Here is a 23,504-nt window from a genome sequence, read left to right on the forward strand (position 1 = left end):
GAACAAAATTGACAAATCAAAACTCATATTCTTCCAAAAACTTTATACTCAATGATCTAGCTAGAGGGCAGGAAAGAGAAAATGAATCAACTCGTGATTTATTTTAGACTAATCATGAAGTCAGTCAGCCACCATGAAATTGCACAGAAAAAAGAATAAGAAAACAGAAAGAGGTCAGCCCTTCTGTCACTGAAATCTAAACAAGAACAGGCTTCTAGCCAGAAACCCTGCTTCCCTTCATCCATCCCTCCTCCCCATGCATATAACTTGTTCTTTGCAAGGGTAGGTCAAGATACACATGGTGGGGTTTGAAAACAGAACCAGTTACAACTACTTAAGATCCACATTTGCAATGTCTACTTGCTGCTTCTCTCCTGTATTTGTATTGTGTGTAAAATTACTTTAATTTTACAATCTAACATTTTTCCATCATTTAGTATTTTTATAAAAGAAACAAATTATTACCATGCCATTACTTAAAAGCCAAACTCCAGAGTACTCGAAAAAGAGGTTTTGGTCACTTCCCTCTTTCTCTGCTCTTAGTTTTTTCTTTTAAATTAAATGAAAACTTTTAGTTTTGGTTATGAATTTGCCACTATATCACTTGGAAAACCCCATGGTTTGCCAAGGATAAGAGGCTACATTTGAAGTACAGTTTACTGGATGAATGTAGCAGTTGATGATTGAACATTTCAATACCTTAAAATAAGGTAAAATATGGTCAAATATGTTTTTGCAACATATTCCTAATTGAGGGTTTAAGTATTTATGCCACTTAGCACCAGTGATGTCAAACTTTAGGGCTGAAGAAGAAATATTAGAAGAGATTCAAGTTGTTCCTTCTATATTTGAGATAAAACTATTAATGAAGCTGTTGCACTTTTAAAAGATCACTGCTTTATTTCCAACATCCCCCTGAAAATCCCAAAAATAACAAAGGTAGGCTTTTTTGCATAATTAATATGTTACATTCTTACACACATGTATGATTCATAAATATGATTCACTTGTGTGCATATATATACACACACACAAACACACACATATATATATATATATAAGAATTTTGCTGCAAGCATGTAAAGCCTAAGTATATAACGGTTTGTAAAATGGAAAATTTTATAAGACTATAAATTTTTAGCTTGTGGGCAGCTGCATTTAGTTTGCTGCCTCTGAGCACAGCCCCCTCCTCTCTCTAAATCTCATAGTTAAAATGATGTTCAGTAAACGTTGCTCACCATTTCTTTACCAACATCTTTTAGTAGAATACTCAAACAGAGCTGAGAAATATAATAAAGAAAAATCCAATCCTTCCTGGTATGCATCTATCAATTTCAATATCTGCAAACACAACTGGCTACATGTCAATGCTGAATAATATTCCTGAAAGTTGAATCATTCATTCACTGGTCTCTATCACTGTGTTTCACTCAGAGCTAAGGTCAGACTGCAGTTGTGTACTTCATACACAGGTAGTCTCATCCCATTCCTCTCAGAGGAGCCTCTTCTGACAGAAACTGAGGACACCAGGACTCTCCTCTAAACCAGTAAGAAATAGGATGTAAAAATTGGTTAAGCCTAAAAACTGTCTTTGTAGTCTCAATTTAAGTGAATTACAAATTCAGCTTTTAAGTTTTTCATTCTATAAATTTGGTTGCAAATCTGAATATTAGAGCTTTTATTTGTATATCAACTGACTGCAGCAAGAATTCAGTTAAGGAGAACTTCCCTTAGGCTACATGAGAAAAACCTACAACATTAATTTTTTCTTAAAATGGAAGTTCACACTCCACATACATTTTCTTTCCAAGAACTGCTAAGAAGCAAAGACAGAGGCTTAAGCTACTTCCATTCAATAGAGTTCTTTGTCAGTGTTGGGGTTTTTCCCCCTATCCTACACTGAGATGCTTAGTCTGGTCTAGTTAACAATCTTTAGATTTGCTTTTCATATATTCCAAATGAATGCTTTAAATATTTATCCTTTCAAATATTTTAGAAACTACTATCAAATCCACTGCATTAGTGCAAAATAAAATTCTCCAAAAGGTAATATTTAATCTACAATTATTAAATTGAAACTAGCCAGTTTTTCCATATAACCATCCTGTAAATCCATATAACCATCCTTGTGGACAAATTTTGTACTTGCAAAAATGCCTAAGTCTACAAAAAGATTTTTAGTTTTATGTTTCTGTTGGTGGTTGTTTTTAAAATTTTTTTTGTATTTGAATGAAACTCACAATTGGTAACAATAGCTATTTTTAGCAACAACACAAGCTGGTTTGCAATTAACCAGAATGCAGCGGCAGGACCTATAAATGATTCCCATTTCCAAAATCCTCTGCAAACAAAACAGGATCTGCACGTCACACTATTGGCACTACAAAAGCACTTGGAAGTCTTGTATCTGTAAGCATTATAGCCCCATCTACTCTTGGGAACTTTAGAACAAATTGTTAAATTGCTGGTGTACCTTAGCAGTGGGAAAAGGGCAGACAAGGCTCTAGTGTTTTCCTAACACAGCCTAAGGTTTTTACCTACTCTTGCATGTTTACCAGCTCTATCAGGAATACCTGAACAAAAGAAAAACCAAACAAAGCAATCAGTCGAGCACTGCTCTTACAAAGCCTTTTACCAAAGCTACCATACGAGTGTGAAATGGAGCATGAAGGCAGCATTGCAACAGCAGGTCCAAAGCTACTGTACAGCCAACCTTTCCTGAGACTCCCTGGTTTTGGTTGTGGCCACTGGAAATTCTTGAGGCAGAGCAAGGTTTAAAGGAAATGGTATTCTGGACAAAGGAGCATGCTGCTTTCTTAAAGTCAGTACTGAGGTTCAGTAAGACTGGGGACAATGACACTTAGAATCCAAGATCTTCTACTTTTTAATAAAAGATGTCCTTACTTTTTAATAAGTGAGGAAACAGATCTCTCTAACAACTGAGTGCCTCAGGTAGGAGATAAGAGTATGGTATTCTAATGTGATTAAAGGGAATTATAAATTGGAATAAAGGAGAAAGAGAAAAAAAAAAGGTTATCTACACTATTTTTTCCCTCTAGCAGTGAAGACTTACTGAAGACTACAGCATGTGTCTGAGTACTATGGCTAGTAAACCTGAAACAAAGCAATTTTAAGAAAGCATAATAAATATGTTGTGTGAAGTTTCATTCTAAAGTTATAATCTAATGAAGATTATTATACCCAAATCAAAATCTGAAGTGGGGTGAATTAAGCAGTCTAAGAAAGCATTAGGGGCAAAATCAAAAGGTTATAAATCATAAGTGGACAGGAAAGATATGACCTACAGTCCTTGTGTGCTTCTATCACTGCAATGCAAACTTACTTACAAGCTGGATGACTAAACCATTGTGCAAGTGCAGGAGGCACATCACTGGCCAAGAGGGACCTTCAGCTCAGCAACTAAGGAACAAACCTGCTTTTGGTGGCTGGGGAAGGAACACAATTGTAAAAAAGGGGAAGAGATGTTGGGGATAGTGGGGAAGCAGCTGTCTTGTTGCTTTACATATATTTTAACCTAGTTTCAACAGTATGCAAATCCTTTCTCTCCTAATTAATATTAAACATTGCCATTCTTCTACTTGTACTGCATTTTGCATATTTCTATTTTAATATAGGACTGAAAAACAAAAGCAATTTCAGAAATGTTACTTAAAGCAATTGTATTGTAATTGCAAATTCTTTTTTTTTAGTACTATACAGCTACTAGCATTATCATCGAGAAACCTGAATCTGCAAGTGGAGTTATAAACTGAACCATGAGAGAAACTGACTCTTTCAGCTTTGGTAAAAATATTTAGAATTAAAATTTCTTTCAAAGCTGGAAAGCAGATTTGAAGAAAAGGACCTCAATTTTCATTTTCACCAAGCTTAACACAAGCCAAAAACATGCCCTTGAGACAAAGGAGGCCAACAATTTCACCAGCAGGTCACAGAGGCCGATCCTCTGTCTCTACTCAGCCCTACTGAGGCCACACCTGGAGAGCTTTGTCCAGTGTTGGGTTTTCCAGTACACAAGAGACATAGACCCTGGAGTGGGTCCAGCAGAGTACAACAAAAATGATTAAGAGACAGAAGCATCCATCATGTGAGGGAAGGCTGAGAGAGCTGGGACATCTTAGGAGAAGAAGAAAAGACTCATGGGTATCAGTGTATACAAACAGCTCAAGGGAGGATAGACAGTGCAAAGAGGAGAGACAGAGGCTCTTTTCAGTGGTGCCCAGTGACAATGAACACAAACTGAAACACAGGAAGTTCCATTTGAACATAAGCAATCGCTTGTTTGCTGTGAGGGTACCTGAGTACTGACACAGGTTATCCAGAGAAATTGTGGAGTCTCCATCCTTGGAGAGTTCCAAAATCCACCTGGACACAGTCCCGGGTGAGCAGATTTAGGTGACCCTTCCTTGAGCAGCAAGGAAGATGACAACCAGAGATGCCCTCCAATCTCAATTATTCTTTCTTTTCTTTAATATCATATTTCAAAGCACACCAATTTCACTAAAATACAACTTCATAAATACAATCCATGAATATATGGGTTAATTTAGAAGAATTCATGATACTTTGAAGCAAGAGTTGTCACTGTGCAAACTGCTATTTAAACACTTCTGACAAGGCTAAGGGAAAAAAAAAGGCATTCTGAAAAATCATGACACACTCTGCTATGAAATTGCACTATCTTTGCTGGCACCCACGTAACAGCTCCAGTCTGGTCTCCAAATGCGAAATGGTCATGGATCAAGGCTCTTACCTTTGACTGGCATTTTACACACATACTTTAGTCCCTCCATCTTCTGCTGCAATATACTTTTGTGTTTGTAGCCTTACCAAAAGAGCATACATTGGCTTTTTATGGTTCTTATTATCCAAGTAGCTTAGCAGAAGACCTTATGATTCCCAGCTAGAGAAGTGCTCATGAGTACATGCATGTCCACATACCAAAAGGTAAGCTCAGACCACTAAGCTAAAGTCTCTTTTACTTGCAGATAGCATTTTTTGAGTATTGACTCAATATAGAAAGAAAAATAATGTCACCAATACCAGATGATCTTATTGGTACACTGCTGATGTTATAAACCCTTTGTTACTAAAGGTTTAGAGAATGAGTGCCACTGACACAAAATATTAATGACTTACCTAAAACAGAAGGAGATGCAAATGAAGCACAAGTGCTAAAGAAGACATAATTTACATCAAGAAAATGTATAACAGCGCATGTTCTGATTTTTTTAATGAAGAGGATATTGCTATAATAACAGCTACTAAATGAGGCTTCGCTTAAAATGTCTGTTACCCTCCTCCTCTCAAAATTATATCAACAAATCAGAATATACACCAAACTCTTACACTAGTAGAATGCAAGACTTGTCAGATTTTCTCCTTTAAAAAGAGGCAAGAGGTATTCCTCATAATAAACAGCAAATGTGCATGGCTACTATGCCTAGGAAGTTTATTTCTTTGAGGAGTTTAGCAAGGAAAGACATGGATTTCTAGAAGGAGCTACAGACAAATGCTGTTACATTTAGGATATTGGTAACCACACTGATTTACGGAAGAGCTTTGGATTTTGTCAAAAAACCTGAATGGAACATTTCTGGTCAAATAACAAACACCCCAAAACCAATAAAATGAAACAAAACAACAAAAAGAAATTCTATTTACAGAAACCTGAGCTACCAAGCAAAATAGCTTGAACCCAAAATGGTAAAAGGAAAAAGCTACATGGGAACCAGTATTACAAAAGCAAGGGATAACTGGTATCCTGAAAGAGCCAAAAATACATTATTACAATTACTATTTAGTAGAAGAGGCTCATAAAACAAGCTGTTTAACAGTGGACCTACAATTCAAAAGGGAAAACAAGACACAAATGAACAAGTGTCAAAATACTACATTGCTCTCATGAAGTGTTCTTTTGGACACAATATAAGAATAATTAAAAAAAAAATAAAAGTAGGAATGGGGTTATAGTGTTCCTATTTGAATACAGACAATTTAAGATTTATCTCCATGTAAAGTAATCAATGCTGCAAGGAAGAAAGGCTGCAGCTGTAAGCTCTTTTGCAAAGCAGAAGAACATATGAAGAATGGAGAAGCTGTTAAGATTTGAAACCCATCAAAATGACATATAAAGCACTTATTTGACGTTTGTATGAAAAACATTTTAGCCCCATTCCCCAGCATTTTCTCTTCTTTGATAATTGTAGCTAGTTTCTATTACTTCGGTATGTCATCTGTGAGGGTTGGTTAAATGAAGTAATATTTATCACACTAAAGATAAACACATACTTGGATTCTACTCCTTTTAAAGAAACTTCCTTCTGAAGGCCTAAATAAAAAACCCAAACAAACTTATTTTTCTTTCTACCCTTCCCCACAAAAATTAAAAAGACTCAAGGTAGCATTTGAAGGTGGTTCTACAGGTTTTGGACACATGTAGCAGAACTAAATTAATAGCATATAATATGTAATTTCCCTTTGCAGTGGCTTATGAGATAAGGTGGACACGGAAGATGCTTTTGATCACTTCCACAGCTGCCTGTTCACAACAGAGGACTGCTGGTACCAAGGACTTCTGGATTAAATTGCATCCAGTTTTAGGCAGATGGGTAACATAATTTGAGTGGTCAGATCCTGGTACTCATGTACCCTCCAGGTTTAATGGTTTTTTTGCCTCATTTTTAAATGCTGACAGCCGTAACTCCAGAAATATCCACTCGCTATTCTAGCATTTCTTCCCTTCTCTGCATATATTCTCATAGTTTTTATTTCTTCCTTACCTCAGAATTTCTGAAGATCCACAGGAATCTCTTCATTCCATTTATAACACAGAACTGTCTGCACTCTCCTTTATTCTGTGAAATCATTACTTGTTTCTTACCAAGCTATTGGGTACTGATGCCACGTATTAATTCTGATTTGCTTACCATGGAAACGTATAGAGAAAGATGGAAAAGCTCACATATGAAACAAGAGAAAGAGGTTTAGTTTGGGTGTTTTTAGTGAGAAAAGTTACCATTTCTATCCAACCTTGCAAAAACAAAGAAACATCTAAAGCAACCATGGAACATAAACTTTTCATTTTCTTGAGCTCCTTAGCAAACAAGCACAAGTCTGCAGCCTAAGGCAGATTCCACTGAAACTAAGACAACTTGACACTTCCAGTAAATTTCATCAGACAACACCATCCAGTCTAGATTTTTTTTTTAAAGTGAAGCTTGCAGATTCAGTTGCCCTTTTCATTTTCCTGGGAACACTACAATTTAGGGTAACAATTTATGGAAAGATTTTAGGTAATATTTGTATCTGAACAGGTCAGAATTCTCTCTTCTCTCACAGCCATTGTCCTCCAGTCTTATTTGCTCACAAATTCCAAGAATGAAGTATGCAAGTGCAATTAGATCACTCTCATTGTCAAAGCTGGTCATCTAGCCACTGAGGTTATGGATTTCAGGACTGGAAACCCTCTCAACAGATGTGAATAAATTAATCAACAAGCCATTTTGTAATAAAGTTCTAGACCACTAAAATAAGATGAAGGTAACTAACACATTCCTTTTAAACAATTTTAACTACCCTAAGGTACAACAGACTAAGTATATAGTTATATACTAAGTATATTAATTTCAAACAAGCACCTGTGTACTTTTTATCCCAGTGCTTGTTGCATTTAGGAATAGAACTCCACAAATGCTCAGATAGCTATTATTTTCCTCCACCTAAGAATTTATATAGCAAAAATAAAGGACAAAGCTGTTATACTTTCACAAACAGGTCAGAAAACATCATCACAGACTTTTTGAATTTACCCTGCCTGAATTTCTGTCAGGTCATCCTGGACTACAGACCCTTTGGGCCAGACAGCATCTGTAATGAGCATCATCCAATGAAGCTCAGAGTTGCTTGTTGGTGTACAGAGCTCAGGGGGTGAACTGCTACATACTCTTGAACTTGGCAATGCATTATGGAAGAAAAAAGCATCAGATCTACTGAGCTTACTCACCTAAAATAATACTTGATATTAGGTAGGCAAGCACAAAATCTAAATTTTATTCTTACCACATTAAAAGAAATTTCTAAAAGGTACAGGTAATTTCTGGCATGCATTTCCCACTCAGTCTGCACAGAAAAGGAACAGAACCTGGAACCAAATAAAGCATATCCACACTTATAAAAATACTCAAACAGCCTTGCTGAGCTATGAGATTGCTAATGAATATTGTATACAAGAAACATTCATGTGGTTAAACCTATGTGAATTGAAACTGCAGCATCATTCATTGATACTGCTAAATCTAAAGCTTGTCTTAACATTTACCTTGACGCGGCTTTTCAAGGACTTTAACCACAAAATATCAAAGTGATCTTTCAAAGCAAATTATATTCTAAGAAAATCCCTAATGCCAAATTTCTCCTTTTAACATAATAAAAAAAACAGTAAACATCCAAAAGGAAGTTTCAAACATATGCAAATGGACAAATCATTAATGTCTGCACTAACAAAACAGAAAGACTACAAAACAAACTGCCACATGCTTAACAACATCAAAGTAAAACAGGAAGTCCGAATGAGCCTTAAGAAAGAAGCTTGTGAACTTAAAGAACCTTTTTAAAGGTGTATGTTCACTGACCAAAAAAAGAAGTTACCATTCCCTCGCTACACAGCACCACATTTCATGGCTTGAACCAGTCTTTTCTGTAGTTTTAACAAACCATGAATATTTCAGAGAGAGGAAGTAAACAGAAATAAACAAGTGAAAGACAAATGCAAGTACTTGTATTATGATAGTCCATCAAACCAGAAAAAAAATATTAATAAGATTATACAAAATGTTTCAATGGTATACCCTTTGTATTTGTCATACATCCACATGAATAATGTAACTTACATAGCTATTATGTAATTGTAATATTATGTTTGATAATCTCAGTAATAATTAGCAGTCTAACCAGCAGTCTAAGTATAGAAATAGGTGACCCACGGGCCCTAAGGTGAGAACACAGGAATTTTAACAACACATCCCAAAAAATAACTAAGCCTTGGTTTACTACATTCCCCATTCCAATTACTGCTAAAGTATTATTCTTCACAAGTTTCTACAAAAAGCTGCCCGTAATGAATACATGGGTTGTGTATGAACATAACACAGAGACAAGCAATAATAAGGCACTGCAAGGCCTCTAAGTTCAAAATCAAGATTATTTAAGTTCCATTACTTGCTGCTTTTCCAGAAGAAGTTTAGAAACTTGTAAGCAACTGCACAGAAAAAGAGTAAGGAGTATACATGCATTCCCCCATCCTCACCAAATATGTAATAAACCAAAATAAGAACAAATTCACACTTTATAAATGATAGTCATGAGAACTCCTACAAAAATCACTGAATCGCTGTCTATTCAGAAACTTAAAAGGGATCCACCAGATACATTTTCCTTGTTTTGGCAACAACACAACCCTAAACAAAAGGTTACAACAGAAATGATGAGATGAGATAATTTAGTGTTATAATCACATCTCCTTGTTTCTTTTTTGGACTTTTAAAACCATTAATGCCATTAGAAGGATAATGGCCTTAAACTGATGAAGGATAGGCTTAGATATTAGGGAGAAGTTCTTTACTGTGAGTGTGGTGAGGCACAGGAACAGGTTTCCCACAAAAGTGGTGAATGCTCCATTTCTGGAAGTGTTCAAGCCTGTCTTGGATGGGGCTTTGAGCAACCTGGTCTAGTGGAAGATGCCCCTGCCCAAATCTTCCACTAGATGACCTCTGGGCTCCCTTTGATTGCAAATCATTCTATGATAAATTAGGGTGGAACTTCAACCTGTGGAAGAAATTCTGAAAAAGGTGATGGAGACAGCTAAGTCAAACCGCACAAGATACATGATTAGAATACCAAGAAAGCAAGTGCAACACTGTGCAATGCAAGCTCAAAACAGTTTTTAGACAGAAGAATCCAAGCAAGGAGCGAAACCACAGCCTTTCAGCTACAGTCAATCTATGAGACAAAAACATCACATAGGAACAGCTAAGCAGAATTTTTTTTCTCTGGTGCAGCTCTGACATCAATGTTGCGCAGCTTTACTAGACAAAGCTGATTGCTATCCACTATAAAAATGTTTTGAATGGCATTTTCCCCTTTTATTATACAAAATAAAGTGTAATACCTTATAAAATATAGGCTAAAGTACAAAACTAAAAAAACCTTACTAAATTAATGAGATATACATGAAGCCATTCTAAAAATATTTGTGTCTTTGCATTTAACAATACTGGAAATGAATCACGGATACATAATTGAAGAATTACAACAAGAAAATTAAATATCTCTGCTTAGAGAGACTGAAGACATTATATATTCAAAAAAATAAGGAGAAATTAAACTGGTCGAACAGACAAATAGGTATGGATGGAGAAGATCAAACTGAAGGATTTCAGTTTGGCTCTTTCATTAGTACCCATGTGTTTTGTTACAGATCTTTGCTCCTTCTGCAGCAACAGAAGGACCTTCTATATTTATACTCTAAGGACAGGGTCTACTATCAAAACAGTGAGGATTACAAATAATTTTCCTTTATTATAAACAACAATGAATTTTGAGTACTTTTATCTGCAAGGATACTGTCCAAGTAATTCAAATAAGGCAGGAGAAGTCATTAACTGTTTTATTAGTTGAAGAAAAGCAATCAACATTTTATTATGCATGCTGAAAAGCAAAATTGAAAGACCAATAGCATATTACAAGTAACTGCTTTGGTGGTGCTAACAATCTCTAAATTTTGAGCTAAAATGTTCACTGTTTAGGAATTTAAGCTTCAAGTATCAGCTGCATCACACATGTTCATCTGACAGAATTCTGTGCATTTTGCTCAAAACCCAACATTAGGAATGCATTTATCACATATGAGCTTTACATACAGGATGTAAAACAGTGGTTTTGAGGGCTCTGATTCTTAAATTTGGCTGCTTAATATCAAGAAATTAATTGAGTTGGAAGAGAAGAAAGACTCTTCTCTAGTCATGCAGCAATTCCTAGACAGATTCATTTCCCTATAAGTTCAATAATATTGGGAAGAATGGATAAAGAGTTTTTTAGCCAGTAAATTCTTAGAAATAGTAATACTGATAGAGAAAATTGATTATTTGAGTAGAAGAATTTTAGAACTGTCACTGCACTTTTAGATAGGATTTAGGTAGCTAAATCCCTGTAGCTCATCCTTGTTTTCTTCACCCCTGTGTTGACTGGGCAGTGTTGTGTGCCCAGTACTCAATACAACCATCTATATGAAGCATTTTCACAGAAGACTGAGTAAAAACCTAATATTGCCTATTCTACATAAAAAGATGATTAAAAAAAACCAAACAAAAAACAGCTGACACAGTTGTTTCTTTAGGAAGCACCAAAAAAAAGGATTGCGTAAAGTGTTACTTAAGGGGAAGAAGAGGAGCTAAAATGCCAGAAGTCAAGTAACCAAAGTGAAGTAATAGATGCTTCAAAAGTGACATTAAAAGATTGGGGGGGGGAAATATGGTTTGTATAGATTGTCTGCTGTCAAGTAAATAACAGTAGTGGAGAAACAAAAAAGAAGGAGAGGGGAAAAAAAGAAGGAGAATAAAAAAAGGAGAGGAAAAAAAAGAAGGAGAGGAAAAATAAAATAAGGGATGCAGAACAAGTAGGAAAGAGAAAGGAAACAGTATCTCCTTTTCCCAAACAAGAAGCAGACATGAGGAAAAACTAGGTGCCCTTCATCACTGACAAGCACAATCAAAATGCACATCATTGTTTGACATGCAATTGTTATGCTATGGCTTTCTATAATACACTGTTTTTTTTTTTTTCCTGGACTAAAAGGGCACTATAAAATCTTGCAGCCAAATTTAAGTTAGGAAAAAATTCGTTAGATTGGTTCCAATTAAAAAACCAAGAGTAAGATAGAAATTTTTCATTTTAAGTTGTATATTAAGTAATTTCCAGCAAATACAAGTTATTGTATCAAAATCTATACCATATTAACACTTTTAATACGTGGAAAACTGGTAAACATCATGAAGAAGTGGAAAGAATGGTTTTAAGAAGCATTTCCAATGAGTAAGCAGAGACAGCTGAAAATGCAGAGCAATCAGATTTCTTTTAATCTTTTCTGAAACTATTCTCTGCAGCATGATCTCAGGAGGTACTTTAACAGAGACTTGTGAGAGAACACAAAGCTACTGACAGATCTACACTATCTTCTGCGAATAAATCCAAGGCAACTCACGAACCTACACTACAATTATTGTTCTAAGCACTTCCAAGTAATGTGATCTGGCACTGCTGCCAGAAGCACTCTCCATCCTTCTCTTGCCCTGATCATTTATTTCTACAGGCACTTTCTCCACTGCTTCTGCAGCTTTGCAGTGATCAACATTGGGAAGGCTGATGTGAATCAAGAATAATCCAGAAGAAAGAGCATCTTCAATCCAGAACAATTATCCAGCCTTGATCAGTACATTACAGCCCAGTTGGAGCTTGCCTGCTTATCTACATTACATATGTATTTTGAGATTAGGACACAACTAACAATATGAACACCCAGGATTTAAGTCACAAAGTTTGGCCGATTTGACCTTTTTCTGCAGTATAAACATAAAGAAAACATCTAATTATCAAGTGTTTTGGCTTCATATGTGAGAAATTATGAGGACCAAACATGTAAAAAAAATAATGGAAAAAAAAGTTCTTTCTCTGAATCCTTACTGTGAGAGGTTTTGGCCCTCCTTGTGTTAGTTAAGCCCAGTTTATATGCTAACAAATCAAACCACTTCCTTTATGTAATGACTGAATACACAAAGGGAAAGCAGCCTTGATTCCAGAAGGTGCAAAGGGATTAACTCTGGTAGCACAGAAAATAGGTATTCTGAACACTAAAGAGTTCATCCCTTAATGTGGTGAGAGGAACAATTTTCAAGAAATACAATTGAAAATACATCACAAGAAGATGTGATGTATTTAAAAGCACATATAACCTGCATGTAGCTTTAAATCTGTGTATCATTAATTCTTGCAAAACCTAATATTTCCAGTGCAGATATAACAGAAATGCGTACTACCTTTCTGCACATTAAAACAACATATATGGCCAAACTTTTATACTAATAAACCAATAATTTTACAATCAATTAGCACTAAAGACAGTAGTCATACTGTATGACTTTAGAAGTCTGAATGCAAACTACCTTCTCATGAAGGGTTAGGAGTATTCAGTCTGAATCTTTTCACTGGAAAGGAATTATAGAAGTCTCTGTTTAATATACAGCAAACAAATGTGATTTGCCTGAAGTGATTCATCACCTCATCTTCTCTGATGCATAGTCACCAATATTCAAGGAAATATTACCCAGGAAAGGTTTTACAATAGAAAAGTAGCCTTTAAAAACAACTTAGAAAAAATCATTTGGCAACAGAACCTTTTCTGCTACAAAACATTTATTCACAATAAAGAAAAACAAAACTGATGAAGTGACCAGGCTGCTAACTAACTACTTGTTAAGGAGATACTTTAAATTGAGATTAGTCAATTTATTAGTAAAACACATTTTCCAACCACAGTACTACTGGCATAATGAACCGCTGTTGCCTGTAAACATTTCCCCCCTGCCCCCCTTGCTCGTGTTCCTGCATTATTATGCCAAGCACATAAGGGAGAGGAAATACAAATCTCCTCTCTACAAAAGAGGAAGAAGAAAAGAAAAGTCCCAAACATGAAAACTCTACAAGTTTTGCAGCTATTCATCCTTTAATAAGGATTGGTTCTTATAAGAAGTTATTCAGCATTTGCTGAGAATGCAAGGAAATAATACAGAATCCACGGATTTGAAACTTTAACACTGGGTTCCAGTAAACTGGCTCTCAAAAGAAAAGCTTGCACTCATGTAAGCATTTTGACACAGACAGATGATGCATCTCCAGGAGACAAATTAAAGGGTGTTGCTCCATTGAACGGTTATGTGACAGGAGTACACTGTACTATGCATAGCACATAAATGCTACGTAGATCTCTCATTTTTTTGAATTCCTTATTAATTGCAAGATGTTATTCATAGGAGATGACTGAGCAGCCATAAATGCAGAGCTCTATCAGTGATTCAGCATCTGTAGGTCTGCAGCAAAAATTATTTGCTTTTATGGGATAATGGGAAAGCAGCTAAACCTCTGCACCTAAATCCAGCCTGAACTCCTACCCCTTTCTTCTCCAGTCTTGGGGTACAATTCTCCTCCCTCCTTTGTGTTAACTTAAATCAGTACACAACTGTAAAGAAAACTAGTTGTGCAACCAAAACAGAAAACGCATCCTCCCAAAAAGAGAGTTCTGATGGATCAGTGCCCCCACTTACCTTCAGTCATGTGCCCCTTATGTCTAGGGCCAAGGCTGTGAATGTCAACTATGCCTTTCACTGGCAGCTCAAAACTATATTTCATCATTAGAAATGCAGGTTTGCATAGGTTTTTAAGGACTTATCTAAAATATTCATTTTGGTGGACACATGTATGTATAAAATATTTTTTTTATCCACAGGAAAGCCACAGAAGTTGCTCTATAGTCTACATAAGTTTTTAAATTCTAAACAGACTACCTGTTTACTACTTGTTTAGTACTTTAACTCAGTAAAGCACTAAAGATTTAAATCAGACTGAAACTGATGACCAATATCCTAGCCATTTTTCCAACATAAAAATCCATTTGTTCCTCCTGTACAGTCTGGGAACAAATAACATTACCCCTTTGCTTTAAGGGACCTAGAAACCAAGAAAAAAATTTCTATTGCATTTGGCATATTTCAATCACTTTCAATCTATTTATACACATATTTCCTAGGTGTGAACCCTAGGAAAGTCTCATTCAGTTATGATACTGCTACAGCAGTGTTTTCTAGATGAAGCCAGTAGTGCATTCAGTTGAATGTAGAGATTGAAAAAAAGGGAAGTTAAAAACAAAAAAAAAACCAACAAAAAAAACCCAAACAAACAAACAAAAAAAATCAAGCCATGATTAACTTCACCCAGCTAGAGGCTGAGAGCACTACAGCTTTGTTTCAGATATGAAAGAAACACTTTTAAGATTTTAAATTGAAATTCTCCCTTAAAGTCTATTTATGCATTTACTCTTCATACTCATATTCCAGCTTCCTCAGCAGCATACACACAGTTAAAATCCGACGCTTATTAGAATAGACTTCTGGTGGGAAGTGCTAAGAATTCACCCCACTGCCTACCAATCTATCCAGAAATCTGTTCTCACTCCTACTTCCTCCTGTCTGTTCCTTTCTGAAACAGCAGTAGGGGGGTTGGGAGTTTGCCTTTCCTCTACTGGATCACAGTTGTGTACATGAACTATACCAGACCATATGGCAATCTCTCTCAATTCGTAAGAGGCAAAACAAGCTTCCTACCAAGCCAATCTGAAGAGAAGCAGGTAAGAGCGAGAGCCTACAGACACCAGTGTCCACGTGCCTGTTCACAGACACCAGTTACTACATCTAAGCCTAATGTAGCAAGTAGGAAGTACAGAAAATGGTACTTCAAGGGTAAGAAGCAGCCCTATCCATACTCACAGAAGCACACTCCAGCTTCTATCTAGCTGCCTACATGCAACTTCAAGTGGTCTGGAGAAAAATCAGACTCAGAGGTATTGTTTAGCATGCAGGAAGGTTTTGACATAAAGAAAACTACTGTATTGAAGAAAAAACAGTGCCTGTTTGATGAGCAATGCATGCAGAGGACAAGCCCACTGCTGGAGAGTGAAACTAGAGAGAAAGGTTACACTCTGAAACCTCTATGGCTGTCTGGAAGCTGCTAGACAAAACCAGCCAATCAGAAACATAATGAAGATGGATTTTCCTTTCATGAAGGAAAAGCATTAAAGCTTTATTGAATACCAAACTGCAAAAATCCAGTAGGAAAACCACTCCAAGATGCAACACCAAGGAGATATTCCACTACTCTTAGTGAAGAGCTGATAGGATTCCCAAAAGGGCCCAGCCTTTACATCCATGTGTTTAACTCTCGTAAAATTAGAATTGTCTGATCAAATACACTGAAATAGGATCCCGCTCATGTTCTTTTCTGGGAAGTCAAAAATTATTTTTACAGAGATTTTATTTTCAATCTAAGAAATTAATAATTGCATTTTACAACAGCTTTTAGTCCAGCAACTAAGTTCTTCTGTAAATTAATACAAAATTTTGTCAACATTTTTTACACTAGATTTTAGGGTATACAACCTACATGAGCGTGCAACAAGTGACTTGAGAGAAAATAGTTCCCTCAGCTGGAGCTATGTAATTTTCACTTCTTAGCTTAATTAAACTAGTAGAGTCATTATATCTGTATAACAACACAGTCATCTTAAAATCTTTACTACCACATAGACAGCTTACTGAGAACAAGAAGTTGCTTTACTTAAGGGAATAGGGAGCAAAACTGAAGCAGCAGAAGGTGCTGCAGATTACCTGTCCTAAATAAACATGAAATCCACCAGAGACAAAGAACTGTCAAGTAGCTGGAGATACATCCAGGATCTGCCTATATTGAAACATTATTGCAATAAGGACCAAAACTAAACCACAGTTTTCCATTGCATCATTTCTTCATCAATATCCTACACAACGTAGAAACAGACACGGGTCACTCAGGATAGGAATTGCGTAATAGTTTGCCTTTAACTCATAGGTGTTAATGCACCTGTAACCTGCCACCAATGATCTATGACATTTGATACACTAATACCAGAAGTGTTACTGTAAAAAAACATTCAATCTTCATGTTAAGGTTAAATATTCATCCCTCTCAATTTAAGAGATTGTACATTTCCCTCTGTCCCCATTACATTAAAAAAAAGTGCATAAGCAATTAAAGAAATAAGGGATTTCAACAAAATCCCTAAGCACCAAACTAAGAAGAAGCCTGACCACATATGTATTTCCCTCAGAGAGTGAGTCATCCTCTATGGAAACACTGCTGTAGATATGATGGAAGAGTCACACTTCCACAACACAAAAAAAAATAATTTTCTTTTCATTGATAAGCAGCTAGAAAAAGATGGCACCTTTTTATTTTCTTGGTTCTGCTTTAGGTCACAACTTCACGTTATGAAGATTAAACATCCAAAAACTTTAAAGGGTTAAAATGTTAGTGTAAAAACATTGAAGGATTATAATTTTCCCTCACTTAAACTTTAAAATGAATATTGACTGGCAAGAGAATGTCAGAGATGCCACTAGCCTATCACATTTTCAACCTTCAGAAGACAGCTGTAAAAAATAAAAATCCAAACAACCCCCCCCAAAAAAAAAAAAAAAACACAACCCCTTCCTCCCCCCAAAGCCATCTTTGATAGAAACTTAAAAGTCTATGTTAACAGCAACAAGTTTAAATACTCGATCTTAGAAGTCCTATAGGATAATACAGATTTGAGAAATCTCATGGAACCTCTTTAGGAATGAGGTTCTCTAATTCACACTACAATAATTTGAGAAATTTGAAGTTCAGTTAGCATCAAACATCATTATTTCTTAAGAGTTTTTCCCAGACAGATTATATGTCAAATAAAATTAACCCCAGAGATGTAACATGATCCTATAATAGTTTGACTAAATTACAAGTTTTAAAGTAGACAGCCATCAAAGTAAGGAGAACAGGCAATCATGAATTCAGAAAATGTACATTGCCCCATAGTCAGCTAATGGCAACTTTAATAGGATGTGATGGATTTTTCTCCATCAGGAGAAAATACTGCCTGCATTTTTGCTTCAACAACCCACGCCAGCTGACTAATGGAGTTATATTTTTGTCTCGTATGAGGATGGTTACTTGCCCATCCTCTAGCAGTTGCAGAATGAAACATTAACAACAGCTGTGGGGTGAACAGAAAAGCTGCTCTATTTGGTAGCCAAGATCCAAAGTACAGGCCTTTCCTCTCAAACAGTGGAGCTCATTTTCTGTCACAGGGTGACAAAAAGACAGCGCAAAACAAAGCCAGTTTTAGGGCCTGAAGTAGCTAACTGAAGGTACTTTTAAGGAGCAATACATCTTTATGGCAAAAAAAAAAAGTACAGGATTCACAGAAATTAAAAATAGGGGTACTTGGATAGATAAGAGTCCTTGGGAGCTTAGAAGTTGTTGCTGAAAAGAAATACCAGTGGATCCAGACAGGTTTCTTTAAACAACTCTTATCAAATACTATTAAATATAAAACTCTTTAGCTCGGCATACTAACAATCCTAATCATAGCAGACCAATCCCAAACACTCCTGCCACACTACTGAATAATCAGCATATGCCTGCAACTAGAAACATCTTTTTATGCAAACACTTGGGCTTCAGTCCTGCAAAAATTTAAATATATCACTCTGAGTAGACCTACAGATCTCTCTGGAAGTCTGTAGAGTTTATCACACACATAAAAGCTAACACATATTTGTAAGTCTTGCAAGATAATTGCTTTTGGCAGAATATAAATAACATTGCTCTAATGTGTTTCAGCATCTTGGTCTCCTGCTTTAAGAGCCAGACATTCTGGTGAAGCCTGTCATTCTTCATATAAAGAGTGGCAGCTGTATAGCCCACAGAGACATTTAAACTTCTCTTTGCATTTTCTTTAAAGTTTCAGAATAGTGTTTGGGCATTCTTTTAAAGTAGCAAGAAAGCTAACAAGTGAAGCCAATAAAAATTGCCTAAAAATGCTTTCTTACTAGTGCCATGGATACCACTGGTAGGACTGGAAGCAATTCTTAGACAAACCATCTATAGCTTCTAACACTGCCAAACAGAACATCAAATAGGCTGTGGAGTTTACTAGGTATTTTTCCAGAACTCAATGCACTGGGCAGCAGGGCAGTAATTTAAAATGAGAAGCAGTCTTAATAAAGGACTCTAATGCTAACTGTACTATATACTTCAATGAAAAACTTTAAAAATCTGCTACAAGAAGAGTTCTCAAATAGCAACACAGGCATCTGAAATAATTTTAGAAATTTAATGCCAGCAGTTTGCCTAATTGATTTCTAGATGCATCCCTAAAACTAGATCCCAGATTTCTCTCCTTGTCAGTCTTTTTTTTTTTCTTTCAGCATTGTCTTACTGTCTCTTTTGCCCTTCATTTCAACTTGTTCTAACAAGGATAGTCAGGAGCAAAGAAAAGTAGCTTCAGGTTCCACCAATGCCATTGAGAATTAGAAGAATGGTATATATCACCTACTGCAAGCCCCAGCTGAACAGCAGACCTGTCTTGGCAGAAGATCCAGTTCTAATTAGGGGAAAGAAATGACTATATTTTGTAGACACAGGTAGCCCTTACTGCAGCTTTACTTTTGCCCTTCAGTGCTCCTGCCCTTAATTTCATTTCATACTTTCATCTCTCTGATGGTTTATCTAACAGATAAACCACCCTTGAAAAAAGATTTTACAGTTGAGGAAGTCTTGCATGCAGCACCAGACCTGGTATAATTTAACTCTAGTTCAACAACACAAAAAATGTAATTTAAAACACTCAGCAGCTCTCTCAAAGCCATATGAATTCACGTTTGCAGTCAGTATCACCTTGGCCCAAAAAACCAGTTAGAATTTCCTTGAATTCAATTGATTTCCATTAAGCATATTTTGTTTTGTGTACAAAAATGACAGACATACATTTAAGTGGAATACACAGGCAAATTTTGAAGTGCCTAACTTTTAATCAAAAAATCCTTTGCTTGTGCCTCAATTGTATCTAGCATAAACCAGCATCTTAAAAAAAAACCCCAAACAACCGAAAGCCACACCCAAAACCCCAACAACAAACAAACAAGAAACCCACCCAGTTTCCAAGGATTAATGAATGAACCTTGACTGAACAGAGACTGAAGGAAAGCAACACAGGCAATCTCGCCCCTACTTCATGAGGTCCTTGTTCAAGGACAAAACCCAAGAGCACCAGCATCTCCCAGTCCCCTTCTCTATCTGCTAAAACACCACCTTAACATCAGAAAGAAGGCAGTTGACACTGACATGACTATAAATTCAATGCATTTCCTAACAAAACTGAATTGCTAAGTTCTTCCCTAGAACATCATGCTTACCATTTTCCCTCATCACCTTATTCACTTGGTTCTTGTGAGACAAATGGTTTCAAGAAAAGAAATACCCATGCAGTACACAGATACTGAAATACTTCATATAGATAAGACTAGTTTCAAGTTCTACCATCAAGCACGAACAGCCAGTTACATCAAAAGATTAAAACTGCATAAGCTGGCATAGCAATTTCAGTTTGCTTGAACTTCTAAATGCCTGAAAACACAGCACTTCAATTAAGAGCAGATAAACCACCCAAACCTAACTTTCTGCTAAGGTCAAATGAAGCCCTACCAAACAACCACATGGTAAAGTTTCCCACCAAACAATCCAGAAAGAAATAATGTATTTCAGCTCAAACCTCCTGATGAGGAAACAGATGCATTTGGAATTTAACCAAGTTTCATAGCAAATGGAAAAGATAGAGAAAGGATGCCAACAAAAATTTTTGCCAGAACCTTCATGGAAATTCTTACGTTTTTATGTAAAGCATGATAATCTTCAGGTAAAGCAGCATTAAGAAGTTAAAATAACAAAATACACTACTAAATCATTATTCATTTGTGATGCTCTTGGAATACTGTCCAGATATAAATGGCATCTCTGAACATCTTCAATGTTTCTATTGAGTTTCTCAGACGTTTTCAAAGGGACATTACCAATCTCCCAGAAAGGAGAAACTGTAGCTGACCCCTCTGTAGTCTTTCAACAGTCCTGAATCATCATCTGCCTTGTCACAACTTCCCCAAACCATTTCAAACCACAGATCTGTTTTACCATTAAAAAGCAAACAAGTGAGCATTTATTTAAAATCTACTGAACTTAAATCTACTCCCACTCTCTCTCATTAACTGATTTCAACTAAATTTGCTTTAGTTGCTTTAAGAGGAGACTATTAACTACATAGAAACAAAGTTATTTTGTGTGTCAAAATGACAGCACCAGTACTCTTATATTTAATGAAACTGGATTTGTCAGTGTTGATTAAACACAGTGCAATAATGGAATTCTCTTTTATTTCTATTTTAAATGGCTTGTGTACTTAAACAACTGTAGTTTATTCTGAAATACTTCACAGGCTATCAGAAAGGGTCTGAAAAAAACCCAAACCAAACCCTCAAACGTATCCTTTAGAGTTAAGCATTTCAAATAATGTAGGCTATCAGAAACCTTTACAACAAAGCCATCGACAACACATATCAGATATTTCATTACAAATCTTCATACTGCTTGGGAGAGGGGGCATTTACATACATCTCTTAAAAACACCCATAGAACTATCAAGATGTGCTTGTGAGTACCCTCTTCTGTGTATTTTTACAAAGGAGCAACAACTTTGAGACCCTTCAGAGCCACAGATAAATAATTTTGTGTAATCTCAAGGAATATGATTACCACTGAATTCAACTTCACTCCTGTGGATCTTGGAACCTCACTTGGTATTAGCCAAGACTGAGAAACTGCAGTGCAAGTCTAGTATTGGAATGAATAAAGCACACACAATATTTTCCTTTGTGAAGAAAATGGTACATAATGGAGCTTGAGAGACTGAAGGTTAATGAACCTAAGTTTATCATTAGGAAAAAATCAAATCTTCAAAAATAGACAGACAGAAGGAATACATAAACCTTCCTACTTGCACTGCCAGATGCTACAGCAATTTCTGATCATACTGTCATGGAAATGAAAAGAATGCAAATAGTAGCTGGCTATTTAAACTGTGAGAACTATTAGTCTGAGCTTCTTATGATCTACTGGAATATTGCATGAAGAAAAGGTTAGACCAAAAGATTTTCCTACTTTTTGTCTAGCATTGTTATTGACAAAGGACAAATCCCAAAGACAAACAGGAATACATCCTGACAAAATAATTTGTTGAGTTATAGTAAGAGCCAACTGCAGAGGAAAGTAAGATCACTCTTTTGGAGAACACCATTTCTCAATGTAAATAAAGCTAATGGAAGTTATATGCTACTGAAAACATGATACAACCACATTTTTTTTGGTTAATGATAAAAAGATTGAACAGCATCTTTAATTTCAACTATTAAGACTGAATTCAACAGGAATCAAATGTACTGTTTTATTCTTTAGACAAAATAAGGGAAGCTAACTAGTAACAACACTGAAAAAAATCCTCTCAGCAAATACACCCTAGATCACAGACATTAACCCAGTAACTGACAGTTATGTTTTCTCCACTGTAAAATACAGAGGTATAAGTGAAGAAACAAACAAAAAAAAAAAACCACAATTAATTTCTACTGTAGGATACCACAATTTCTGCACTGCCTGACTGTAATTGCCTTTAAAACAAACTGTGAAGCAATCTCAGAAAAGCTGACCAAAATCACTCTCGCTGTTGAGAAGCGTCACTTGATCCTTCCTCCTTTGCCATGTGAAATACAATTAGGTTCTCTCTTACAACTTCTCTACTGAAATGATCTTTTATTGAAGTACATGGCAGAGATTTGGATCATCATGCTTTATTTGGGATGCTAAGTTGATCCAAGCTCATACTGAAACGAGCATGAGGATCTTTAACTAAAAGCTCTTACTTCATCCTTGAGTTTCAGTTGAGGGGCTCAAGCTCAAGCAGCATAGATTTGCCAAATGGTAGAAAAGCCAATCCTATATCTGCCAAGAGCCTCTCAGGCCTAAAAAACCAGCTGAAATAAGACTGGGTAAACTTATTTCTCGTTACTCCTCAAGTCTAGTCCGTACATTTTGGTTTTGTTCTGAAAAGGAGCTATACATCTGCAGTTCTACATCAGAAAAATTAGTTTGCAAATATCAAAAAAGTTGAATTTTCTGTAGCAGAGAAGTGACTCAACATTGATTTTCTCTTTCACTGATGAAAAGAAGATGAACTTGTAGCCTGTGGGAAGCATTCTCTCCTTATACAGCAAAAGAAACATGTTTTTATTTGGGTTATGTTTTTATTGTTCCATAGTGGTAAAAGACAAACTTCTTGCTAGCATTGCTCAAGGGTAAAACCCTGGTATTAAGACCTGTAAGGATGCTAATGGGCCAGTGAAACATCTCCAAGAGATACAAACCAGTGGCTTACTTTCCAGAGAAGTTTTTCAGGATAAGCTGCATGATAACACTAACAGAGAAATATTCTGAAAAAATGCTTCCTAAAACTACTAAAAACAAGCCAAAATCGATGAGGATGGTAAGAAACCCACACACTTCAAAACCACCACATTCAAAACATGGAAAAGATACATCACTTTCAACAGTAACAAAACAATCAAATGAAAAACAAACAAAAAACCACAAAGAAACAAAATAAACAAAATAATTAATGCAAAAAACCGATAGTTTTTAAAATGTACACCAGAGAAGGGAAGAAGAGAGAACCTGAAAAAGCGTTACTAATTAGCCAACTA

At 36.0% G+C, this 23,504-nt stretch overlaps 1 protein-coding gene across 2 annotated transcripts in view; it reads right to left on the reverse strand.

Moving 5' to 3' along the window:
* The window catches only part of SPRED1 (sprouty related EVH1 domain containing 1), a 57,903-nt gene that overhangs the window by 24,079 nt on the left and 10,320 nt on the right, over window positions 1-23,504 (reverse strand). The window lies entirely within an intron of this gene.

Source organism: Agelaius phoeniceus, chromosome 6 (assembly GCF_051311805.1).
Source record: "Agelaius phoeniceus isolate bAgePho1 chromosome 6, bAgePho1.hap1, whole genome shotgun sequence".
Lineage (NCBI taxonomy): Eukaryota > Metazoa > Chordata > Aves > Passeriformes > Icteridae > Agelaius > Agelaius phoeniceus.